We start from the raw sequence: 12,660 nt of genomic DNA on the forward strand, positions 1-12,660 counted from the left end.
AATGGGCATATGGGAATAGATAAAACTCTTGATAGAGGGCAAATGGTAGGTTGGTGGCCAAATATGAGGCAGATGTAGAACAATATGTAAATAATTGTTTACCCTGTGCAGCAAATAATGCAGATACTAAAATAACAAAAGGACCACTAGGATATCAGAGACTAGAGGGTCCAAGGGCTAGGTTGAAAATTGATTTTATTGGTCCACGGGCAAAAACTGCAAAAGGAAAGCAGTATTGTTTGGAAATAGTGGATCCTTTTACTAAATGGGTGGAAGCAATGCGCTCAAGAAATAATAGTGTTAACTACAGCTAGAGTTCAGGTGGATCAATTTATTACAAGATGGGGTGCCCTTAAAGAAATAGATTCAGATCAGGGACCTCACTTTTCCTAGACAAATTAGAGGGTTGGGCCAAAAGAAACCTGATGAGGTTCAACAAGGACAAGTGCAGAGTCCTGCACTTAGGACGGAAGAATCCCACGCACTGTTACAGACTAGGGACCGAATGGCTAGGAAGCAGTTCTGCAGAAAAGGACCTAGGGGTTACAGTGGACGAGAAGCTGGATATGAGTCATCAGTGTGCCCTTGTTGCCAAGAAGGCTAATGGCGTTTTGGGCTGTATAAGTAGGGGCATTGCCAGCAGATCAAGGGATGTGATCATTCCCCTCTATTTGACATTGGTGAGGCCTCATCTGGAGTACTGTGTCCAGTTTTGGGCCCCACACTACAAGAAGGATGTGGAAAAACTGGAAAGAGTCCCGCGGAGGGCAACAAAAATGATTAGGGGGCTGGAGCACATGACTTATGAGAAGAGGCTGAGGGAACTGGGATTGTTTAGTCTGCAGAAGAGAAGAATGAGGGGGGATTTGATAGCTTCTTTCAACAACATGAAAGGGGGTTCCAAAGAGGATGGATCTAGACTGTTCTCAGTGGTACCTGATGACAGAACAAGGAGTAATGGTCTCAAGTTGCAGTTGGGGAGGTTTAGGTTGGATATTAGGAAAAACTTTTTCGCTAGGAGGGTGGTGAAGCACTGGAATGGGTTACCTAGGGAGGTGGTGGAATCTCCTTCCTTAGAGGTTTTTAAGGTCAGGCTTGACAAAGTCCTGGCTGGGATGATTTAGTTGGGACTTGGTCCTGCTTTGAGCAGGGGGTTGGACTAGATGACCTCCTGAGGTCCCTTCCAACCCTGATATTCTATGATTCTATGATTTTTATAGGAGAAATTACAAAAGGATTGTGCAAGGCTTTTGGCTTTAAATAAAGGTTGCATATAGCTGGACATCCTCAGAGTTCAGGACAGATAGAAATGACCAAAAGAACAATAAAAACCGCCCTAAGGAAAGTGGTAAATCAACAGGGTAATGATTGGGATCAGAAACTACCGCTAATATTGATGGCCATTAGGGGAACCATAGTGTTAAATGGCGTAACTCCGTTTAAAGCTATGACAGGAAGAGATATGAGGTTGCCTGAACAATGGTGAGTAATGGGTACACCCCCAGATGGATTACAGCCTAGGGTGTTAACAGACCAATGGATGTAAAAATTACTAGAATCTATTCCTGAAATACATAAACAACTAGCAATAGCACTTAAAGCAATGGTTCAGCAAATGGATAGGAAAATGGGACCAATCCTGCAACTTCAGGAATGGCAGATTGGTGATAAGGTCATGTATAAACACATAAAAGAAAAAGGCCATGTCCTAAGCTCTATTTGGGAAGGACCAGTTAGAATAGTCAATAAAGCAAGCCCTACAGTATATCAATTGGATATTCGACAAGGAAAAAGAAAGGTGTCAAAATGGTTTCACTCATTACAATTGAAAAAGTAGAAGGGAGAACAAAATTAGATATAATAATATCTCTCATTATAGGATAAGAAAAAGATAAGATAGGAAAAATGCAGAAAGAAGGAGTATTGAATGAGATGTGGGATGAGGAAGATTGGTACCCATCTGCAGCTTCCTCTACCTGAACTGAGCAAGAGTTAGCTGAGTTCCTGGAAAATCTGCCCATTCTTGAACCAGCTAGTCAGAGTTCAAGGGTAGACCAATCATCCCAAAAAGCTACAGTTTTTCAAACAGAAGGATAACCCTTGAAAGTTGTAACTTCATTAGGAAAGGATCAATGTAGGAGACCAATTGCCCTGATGAAATTAGAGGGAATAAAAATATTGCAGATAGGCTATCTAGACATGGGATCTTCATATTCTGTGTTGAACAACATAAATAACCCCTCAGATTTCTTACCCTGTATTTCCTCAGATGTAGCTGAAGTGCGAGGAATATTGGGAATAAAAAATGAAGTTTCTGTAACAATCCCATTGAAAGTGAATATAGGGAATAAGGAAATACAGAATATACATTTTGGAGTTATGGAGTTGGGACAGAATGGGACTTGAAATAATAGGCATGGACATCCTTAATGCATTATGATGTACAATAGATTTATATAAGAATATTCTGTGGGCTAAGTGAAAAGAATATTGTCAATAAAATATATGTAAATACAAATAAAGTAGAGATTTGTTTTTATTATTTTTATTTGATAGAGAAAGAAAAAGGGAAGAATAGAATGGATAATTAAAATGGCAGCTTGGTTTAAGGAAATCCTGACTATGGAGGAAGATGAAATGGAAGATTTAATGGATGATGAAGAAATAAGAGATTTATTGAATGTAGCTTTGCCAATAGATGAATTTATAAGATTAGACGCAGCAGTGGATGAAAGAGATACAGATGAAAAAAGTGGGATTGAGGAAGAAGAAGAAGAAGAAGAAGAAAGTGCTCCCCCTCTAATTGTGTCTCAGATATATTTAGATCAGAATATTGTCAATAAAATATATGTAAATATGAATAAAGTAGTGATTTGTTTTTATTTTATTTTTTATTTGATAGAGAAAGAAAAAGGGAAGAATAGAACAGATAATTAAAATGGAAGCTTCGTTTGAGGAAATCTCGAATATGGAGGAAAATGAAATGGGAGATTTAATGGATGATGAAGAAATAAGAGATTTATTGAATGTAGCTTTGCCAATAGATGAACTTATAAGACTAGAAGCAGCAGTGGATGAAAGAGATACAGATGAAGAAAATGGTATTGAGGAAGAAGAAGAAAGAGCTCCCCCTCTAATTGTGTCCCAGATATATTTAGATCAGTACCTGAGACCGATGGCTCCAATCCAAATTACTGAAGTAGAAATTGAAATGCTCTGCTATATGGATACTGGGTCATTGGTTTCAATAATAAATACAGCAGTAGATATGGATATTATACAATATATGTCAGGGGATATGTACACACTTACATGACTATTGGAAAAACAAATATTTATTCCCTTAAGCATTCCTCTATCTATTGACATAGATATTCAACAAAAGAATTCTGAAAGAACTCAAATGTGAAATTGCAGAACTATTAACTATTAACCTGTCCTTTAAATCAGCTTCTGTACCCAATGACTGGAAGTTAGCTAATGTAACTTCAATATTTAAAAAGGGCTCTAGAGGTGATCCCGGAAATTACAGACCAGTAAGTCTAATGTCGGTACCGGGCAAATTAATTGAAACAATAGTAAAGAATAAAATTGTCAGACACATAGAAGAACATAAATTGTAGGGCAAAAGTCAACATGGTTTCTGTAAAGGGAAATTATGTCTTACTAATCTATTAGAGTTCTTTGAAGGGGTCAATGAACATGTGGACGAGGGGGATCCAGTGAACATAGTGTACTTAGATTTCCAGAAAGCCTTTGACAAGGTCCCTCACCAAAGGTTCTTACGTAAATTAAGTTGTCATGGGATAAGAGGGAAGATCCTTTCATGGATTGAGAACTGGTTAAAAGACAGGGAACAAAGGGTAGGAATTAATGGTAAATTCTCAGAATGGAGAGGGTAACTAGTGGTGTTCCCCAAGGGTCAGTCCTAGGACCAATCCTATTCAACTTATTCCTAAACAATCTGGAGAAAGGGGTAAACGGTGAGGTGGCAAAGTTTGCAGACGATACTAAACTGCTCAAGTTAGTTAAGACCAATGCAAACTGTGAAGAAATTCAAAAAGATCTCACAAAACTAAGTGCTTGGGCAACAAAAGGGCAAATGAAATTTAATTTGGATAAATGTAAAGGAATGCACATTGGAAAAAATAACCCCAACTATACATACAACATGATGGGGGCTAATTTAGCTACAACTGATCAGGAAAGAGATCTTGGAGTCATCGTGGATAGTTCTCTGAAGACGTCCATGCAGTGTGCAGTGGCAGTCAAAAAAGCAAACAGACTGTTAGGAATCATTAAAAAAAGGGATAGAGAATAAGACGGAGAATATCTTATTGCCCTTATATAAATCCATGGTATGCCCACATCTTGAATACTGCGTACCGATGTGGTCTCCTCATCTCAAAAAAGATATACTGGCATTAGAAAAGGTTCAGAGAAGGGCAACTAAAATGATTAGGAGTTTGGAACGGGTCCCATATGAGGAGAGATTAAAGAGGCTAAGACTTTTCAGCTTGGAAAAGAGGAGACTAAAGGGGATATGACAGAGGTATATAGAATCATGAGTGGTGTGGAGAAAGTGAATAAGGAAAAGTTATTTACTTGTTCTCATAATATAAGAACTAGGGGCCACCAAATGAAATTAATGGGCAGCAAGTTTAAAACAAATAAAAGGAAGTTCTTCTTCACACAACGCACTGTCAACTGTGGAACTCCTTGCATGAGGAGGTTGTGCGGGCTAGGACTATAACAGGGTTTAAAAGAGAACTAGACAAATTCATGGAGGTTAAGTCCATTAATGGCTATTAGGCAGGATGGGTAAGGAATGGTGTCCCTTATATGCCTGACGGCGCCGTCCTCCCCACAGAGGAGAGACAAGTTGCTGGTGACTGCGTGGCCCCTCTTTCAATCAAGGGGCAAACCAGCGCTCATGGCGCATCGATCCCCATCCTTGATGCACCTCTTCCTGGCACGGCCCACCCATGCAGGGGAGCCGCACCGATCCCCGGCCTCTTGGCACTGCTCTCTGGCAGCCCAGGGCACTGATCCTCTGTCGTCCTCCTACTCTGAGACCTCAGACTCTGAGGCGGAGCACTATTGCTCCGATAGGACCAGGAACAGGAGGTCCAGATCCCGCCACGACCACCAGCCCTACTCGGCACCATGGCCTCCGCAGTGGCAGCCTTCGACACAGTGGCCCTTTTAGACACCCTGGGCATATCAACAGCCAAGAACAGGTCCAGGGCCCAAGATCCAGGTCGGCGTCGGTGTCCTCAGCGTCCTTTGTGGGCCCCCCCCAGGCAACGCCAACACCATTGGTAGCAGCACCGCTGACAGAAGTGCCGACACTGCTGTTGCCCCCTACAGCTCCGGCACCAACCCTCCCATCAGCGGCACCGCTGGTGGCTACAGCATTGATTCCACCAGCGTTGACGATATGAGCACCGCCGAACCACCAACTTCAGCACAGCCTGCCTCAGCACCGATGTTTGCAGCCCCTGCGGCACAGCAAGCTTTGGAATACCGCGTACTGCGAGACCCATGGGGCACTGAAGGGAGTGAGCAGGGCCCGCTGCCAGGCCTCTCCTCATCCTCCCCAGATGAAGCTGTGGCGGGAATATCAACGGCCCCAGCTCTGAAGGATAACAGGGCACTCCAGCAGCCCTTATGTCGTGCTGCCCAGAACCTGGGCATACAGGCGGAGGAGGTGGTAGAGGAATCCGACCCAGTCATCAACATCCTCGCACCCTCCAGTCCCTCTCGCCTTGCCCTTGATAAAGACAATTATAGAGACAACAAAAACCCTGTGGCAGACCCCTGCATCGCTGGCCCCTACAGCTAAGAGGAATGAGAGGCACTACTTTGTCCCTTCTAAGGGATATGAACATTTATACACTCACCCACTCCCCGACTCCCTGGTGGTTGATGCAGCCAAACAGCGGGAGCACCAGGGCTACCATGGCCTGTCCCCTAAGAATAGGGAGGCAAAAGGACTCGACCTTTTCGGCAGGAAGATCTACTCTACTGGGGGACTACAGCTCCGCATTGCAAATCAACAGGCCACTGTGAGCAGATACACACACAACACCTGCGCTGTGATGGCCAAGTTTGCGGAGCTGTTGCCACAGGACTCTCGTGCAGAGTTCTCGGCATTGATGGAGGAGGGGAAGCTGGTCTCCCGAGCTTCCCTACAGGCGGCATTGGACGCAGCAGATGTGGCCTTATGTACAATGGCCACAGAGGTCTCTGGTAACATCCAGGACCTTCCCTTCGAGGGTTCGGCCCTCTTTTCCAATAAGACGGATAAGAGACTCCATAGTCTGAAAGACTCAAGGGCCACCCTTATATCTTTGGGGCTCCATACTCCAGCCACTCAGCATAGGCATTTCTGGCCACAGTCTCCCTCAAGGTTCTACCAACCCCAGAGTTGCCAGAACACTCCTCATAGGAGGAATAGGAGCGGTAGAAGGAGGCAGCACCCCTCCTCAGGCCAGGGCCCGAGCCAGCCCAAGCCAGCACCTGGCCCCAGACCATCTTTTTGAATGATCAGTTGAGGATGGCACACCAGTACTACAGTTGGATCCATCCTCTCTTACCTTTTCATCCCAACTATCCACTTTCTACAGAGCATGGTCCCGTATCGCCTCAGACTGCTGGGTGCTCCGCACGGTAGAGAGAACATAAGAACGGCCATACTGGGTCAGAACAAAGGTCCATCAAGCCCAGTATCCTGTCCTCTGACAGTGGCCAATGGCAGGTGCCCCAAAGGGAATGAACAGACAGGTTATCATCAAGTGATCCATGCCCTGTCACCCAATCCCAGCATCTGGCAAACAGAGGCTCGGGACACCATTCCTGCCCATCCTGGCTAATAGCCATTGATGGACCTATCCTCCATGAACTTTAGTTATTTTTTGAACCCGGTTATAGTCTTGGCCTTCACAACATCCTCTGACAAGGAGTTCCAAGGTTGACTGTGCATTGCATGAAAAAATACCTTTTTGTGTTTGCTTTAAACCTGCTACCTATTAATTTCATTTGGTGACCCCTAGTTCTTGTATTATGAGGAGTAAATAACACTTCCTTATTTACTTTCTCTATACCACTCATGACTTTATAGACCTCTATCATATCCCCCCCAGTCACCTCTTTTCCAAGCTGAAAAGTCCCAGTGCACACCCCAGTCAGGCCACGGCTGGCCCTATAAGAGGGCTGAGGGCCAGAGAATGGAAGACACTCTCTCTTTAGCTTCAGAGAGAGAAGGACCTGGCTGCATGGGAGCTGAGAAGGGTACCTAGGGTGAAGCAGTGCTGGGGAAGGGGAAGGGCAGAGGGAGCTGGGGACCTCCAGCCTAGCAAAACCCCAGGTTGCAGGCCTAGTTAAAGGCCTACAAAAGGGTACTGGGGTTGCAGAGAGGCAGCCCAGAGATAGGCAAAGGCAGCAGGTCCTAACCCCCTTGCCAATGATGAGTGGTTTACAGACTGCAGTCTGCCCCAGGGAGCGGGGGTTAGATGATGACTGACAGTAGCCACTGAGGCAAGGTGGGGGTAGAGGTTTGGGGGTTCCCCTGGGAGGGGAGACCCAGAGACAGTGGGTTGCTGCTGGGGGCAGAACCTTGAAGTAGAGGGGCACCGGGGTCCGGGAGGGACACAGGGGCCAGCGGCAGGAGAGCCACCGGCCTGCAGAGGGCGCTCTGGGCTGGAAAGAGCTAATTCCCGAGACAACCAGCAGGAGGTGCCACGCAGTATTGGGAATAGTAGTATGCTGAATAAAGTTTATTTTATTTTTCGAAGAATTACTGCCTAAGTATCAATCCTTCGAGCGGAAGGCTGTATCCGTGTCCTCCCAAGGGTCAACAGAGTTAGTCTGCTCTAGGGAGTTTTCCAAAATTCAGAAAGAAACCCCTGGTAAAACCTTGGCAATTCCTCTAGGGTAGGTCATCCCCTTTCACCAACCAAAAACTGACCAAGTGAGGACTGAGTTACTAATATAGGCAGGCAGGCCATTGTGGGGGTGCCTTGAGTCTGATTTTAGGGGAAACACTGCTGGAATTGATGATGCAGAAAAACACATAAACGTGCAGAAGGAAGTAACACATACCCTCGTCCCGGGAGAGAGCCCCACAGTCATATTTCACAAAGAGAAGCAGCAAGTAGGGGAGAGAGCAGAAAGTTATACAGCCAGGAAGAAGTTGGCACTTGGGACTGACAAATGTCAATAACCCAGATTTTGTAGCCGTTCCATTTAGACAGTCCTTAATCCCACGATTCTGTCCCATGATTCATATGGCCCTGGTGAAATATTGAGGATAGGGCATCGCAGGCCTCTGATGTTCAAAAAAGATGTTCACCCTCTTAAGAGGAAACCTGACAAGGTGGCCATAATAGCCCCTCCATGTAACACTCTCGGAGAAGGCCACAGAGGAAGAGAAAGAGGAGACAGATCTTATAAAGGCAGGATCCTTGACAGAAAAGGGGGGAGATTTGGAAATGGTTCTTAAAATATGCGTCAAAGGAAAAGCTAGACAAACTGTCTACCCCTAACTCCTAGCAAAGCTGGCAGAGCATGAACTGGCCAAGCATAAAGGAAAAAGTCCTAATGTGCCACCAGTTGTCATCCTATAGGGAGGCTGGATGCTCCGAGACTCCCCAATTGTGGCACAATTGAACTCCAGTGGGTGGAGGACAGTTTATGTGGAGTTTGCAGGAGGGGCATTTGATCAAAATGTATTGGTAGATTCAGGTGCCACCTATTCCTTAATCTGTACCCAAAACTAGAACCTGTTTGGACCTCCAGCTGGAATTAAAACCTTACAGCAGTTTAATGTGGCAGAAACATTGTTCTCTTTTGAAGGAAAATCCCATATAGTGTGGGGACAAAGAAAACTAGGGACAATTCGCTTGATGGATTTGGGGGTGGGGGGAGGAATCCTAGGAACAGATGTTTTGAGGGAATTGAGAGTACTGGTTGATTTTGCTAATAGGATTCTGTGGGAAATGCCTCCTGACACATCCTGGGAGCCTATGGAAATTTCAGCAAGCTATTGAATTAAGCAGTGGTGGGCAACCTGTGTGGCCTGTGGGCCGCATGTGGCCCACGAGACATGTGACAGCCAATCAATGTGCTGCTACGGTTCAATCGGCACACCCCGCAAATTCTTGGCATGCAAGCACAGTTAGCCAAACTACCCTATCCCGAGAGACCGTCTTGGTTTCGACACCGGTGGTCTTGTGAGGTTGTGCTTTTTTATGTTATTTTTGCCGGTAATTTAATTTGTCCCTAATTATATAATGGATCACTTTGTGTTGAAAAGGCATGATAAAAAAGGAGAATCAAGTGCAAAATCAAAAAGTACAGAGGAAGAAGTAGCAGCCAAAAAGAGTAAAATCAGTGACGAGGGCAGAAGGGTAAAAGAGAACTGGGAGATGGATTATTTTGTTATTGAACAGAAAGGGAGGCCATTTTGCTTAATTTGCAATGAGGTGATATCAGTTCTAAAAAAATACAACATTAGGAGACTTTATGAAACATGCCATTCCTCTCCTGTAGCAAAATTTCCCTTAGGTTCTGCCCGATGTGCTCGACAGCTTTCAAATCTGAAGGAAGCCAGGGAAATGCAAAAGCAGGTACTTAGACGAGCATTAAATGAGAGGGATGCAGTGACCTTGGCTAGCTTTCGTATTGCTTGGTTACTTGAAAAAAATGGAAAGCCATTCTCACATGGCGAATTAGTGAAACAATGCGTCATCGAATCCTCAGATGTTTTATTTGATGGGTTTAAAAACCAAGCGGAAATTATTAAACGTGTTAAATGTCTGCAACTCAGCAGGCGTACTGTGAGTTGCAAAGTGCAAGATATAGCTGCCGATCTGTCAGAGCAGTTTTTCAGAACTGTACATTCAAGTGTGGCTATCAGTGTAGCGCTGGATGAATGCAAAGATTTTAACGACATTGCTCTGCTCTGCATATGGGTTTGTTGTGTTGACAGTGATCTGAACGTGACAGAAGAATTTTTAGATCTCTTGGGAATACATGGCCAAGCATAGGGCTCAGTATTTTTTGAGGCATTTACTGATTTTTTCAAAGAGCACAAGTTACCTTTGGAAAAAATTGTATCAGTTACAACAGATGGGTGCCCCTCCATGACAGGAACACACCATGGCTTTGTGGCTTTGTTGAAAGCTTGTGTACCTGACATAATTGGTGTGCATTGCATAATACATCAAGAAGTGCTCGGCGCTTAACTTGACAAGGAAGACAGACTGAAAGGTGTAATGGACAAAGTGGTACAGATTGATTGTTAACTTCATATGCGCTCGCCCCCCTGCATCACTGTCAGTTTGTGGAACTTGTGGACCAAATTGAAACAGAATATGGAAACCTCATCATGCACACTGAAGTGCGCTGGTTAAACCGTGGTAAATTACTGGACCGCTTCCTGGCACTTCTACCAGAAATCAAGCAGTTTCTTACTCAGAAATCTCAAGTGTACCCAGAGTTAGAAGATGAAAACTGGATTTTGGATGTGGCATTTCTCGTCGACATCACTAGCCTAGGTTGTCCATCATTGCCTTAAGGCATCTGAAGAACTGGAATGTCCCACTTGGACCCCAGAAGTTTTAGCAATTGCAGAAATACACCGGGAGGTGTGGGCCAACAATTAAATAGACTGTGCTAAAATTGATGCAGCAACCCTAGTCACAGGCCCTGATCCCCCACATCAGAAACAGTACAGGTATCCCAAGGAAGCAGGAACTAGTCTAAAAGAAAAAATTGACAGATTTTTAAGTCAAGGAGTTTTAGTGGCACAGACAAGCCCCAATAACACTGCTCTATGGCTGGTCCTTAAGCATGATGGCAAGACCTGGAGACTCGTGGTAGACTTTCAACCCCTTAACTTGGTTACCCTGCCAACAGCCCCCCGGTGGTTGAGTATCAGGTGGTGATGGCTTCCACTGTAGGAATGGCCTAGTGTTTTTGGTATTAGAATTGACCAACACTTTCTTTGCTACCCCTTTACACCGGGACAGCTACTATAAGTTTGCTTTCACCTTTCAGGATAAACAGCTGTGTTTTGCCAGGGTTCCCACGGCCCGTAGTAATGCCCCAATTATTTGCCATGCCCACGTAATCAACATGTGGGAGGGGATGCCAGTGATTTCTTATGTGCATGATATCATGGTCTGCACTCAGACCAGAAAAAGAGAATTTGGAGGTACGGGACAAAGTATTGCAAAAGATTTAGGATCTGGGTTTAAGGTAAGCCCAAAGAAGGTCCAGTTGTGCTGCCAGCAGGAAAATTTCCTCGGCGTAACCCTAGGACAAGAAGGGCACTCCCCTGACCAACAGAGGGTTGAGCTGATACTTAAACTCTCAGCCCACACAGACGTCACTGCTGTTAGATGCTTGTTTTATAACCCGTCTCTCCAGGAGGAAGTGGGGGAAAACAGTTTATGTCTGTTTTGTGGCTTGATAACCTTGTTGGCGATGTGGTTCTGTGGGTGGTCTGACTCATGTCTGCTGCTGTCTGGGGTCTTGCAAGTCTATTCTGGCATGGGTGTGCCAGATGCTGTCATAATCAAGACTCGGGAAAACTGCATGGAAGACTGTGTAAAGTGAACGATATCCTTGACATTACTCCAAATGCTAGCTTTATTTTTGGAGAAATGCTCACTCTTGTAGGCCCTTTGAATGGATATTACCCCACTTAAGGTTAAAAGGCCTGGATAGAATAAACATCAGAGTGGGACCTCAAAGTGCATTATAATTTGGACTGTGAATGGTAATGTACTGTGGCGGCTACAGAATCCTAGAATGATGGGCAGAAACATCACCATCCTCATGCATTTACTTTGGTGGTGGGGTAATTGGGGTTTATCCATGGAGCCCAAATAGGAGATTAGGTTGTCGCTGGGTGGGAACAGACTGGCTGTTATACAATTGCAGCCAGATTAAGCCAAAGTGTGCTCGGTTGTGGACTGACCTGCCTAAGAAAACAGCCCCCGGAAACAAAACAGTCCAATTTAAATTAGACTATGCCGCCACTTTCATTGACAAGCAGACAAATTTGGAAAAGATAGAATTGCAAATAGTCACACCTGGAGGGGAATGGCAGATCCTCTTGCCCTTTTCCACCAAGACCTAGTGGCCTCCATAGGAGGACCTCCTGTTTCCACAGTGCGGTGTGCTTGTAAGGATGTTATTAACATGTGGCCTAACTTGATGGGGAAATGGCTTCTACAGTGCCCCCCTAGGGTAAAACGTTGCAACTTTTGGGTCATGGAGTCCCCAGTCACCAACTTAATTGGGACCTATGTTGTCTGAACCAACATCAAAAAACAATTGGTAATCAACCTCACCCACTCCCTCAAAAAGGTCATTCTAGACCTGAGCTTAACAAATATCTCAGTAATAAAAATGCTGGTTTGAGCAATTTGTCCCACCCTTATTTGAAGGTTGGAAAAACTGAGTGGAATTTACATGATATCCCCAAACTGAAAATCTCGGGTGGGGGATGTAGGAGGGTAAAGAGGGACCTATGGGGAGCAGTGGCGTAGCCAGGATCCAAGAGCAGGGGGAGCAAACATAAAGAAGGCACCCCCCTCTTGGCTCCTCCTCTGGCCACGCCCCCTTGGTTCCTCCTCCAGCTGCTCCGCG

The sequence above is a fragment of the Chrysemys picta genome, chromosome 1, assembly GCF_011386835.1.
Source record: "Chrysemys picta bellii isolate R12L10 chromosome 1, ASM1138683v2, whole genome shotgun sequence".
NCBI classification, from domain to species: Eukaryota; Metazoa; Chordata; order Testudines; family Emydidae; genus Chrysemys; species Chrysemys picta.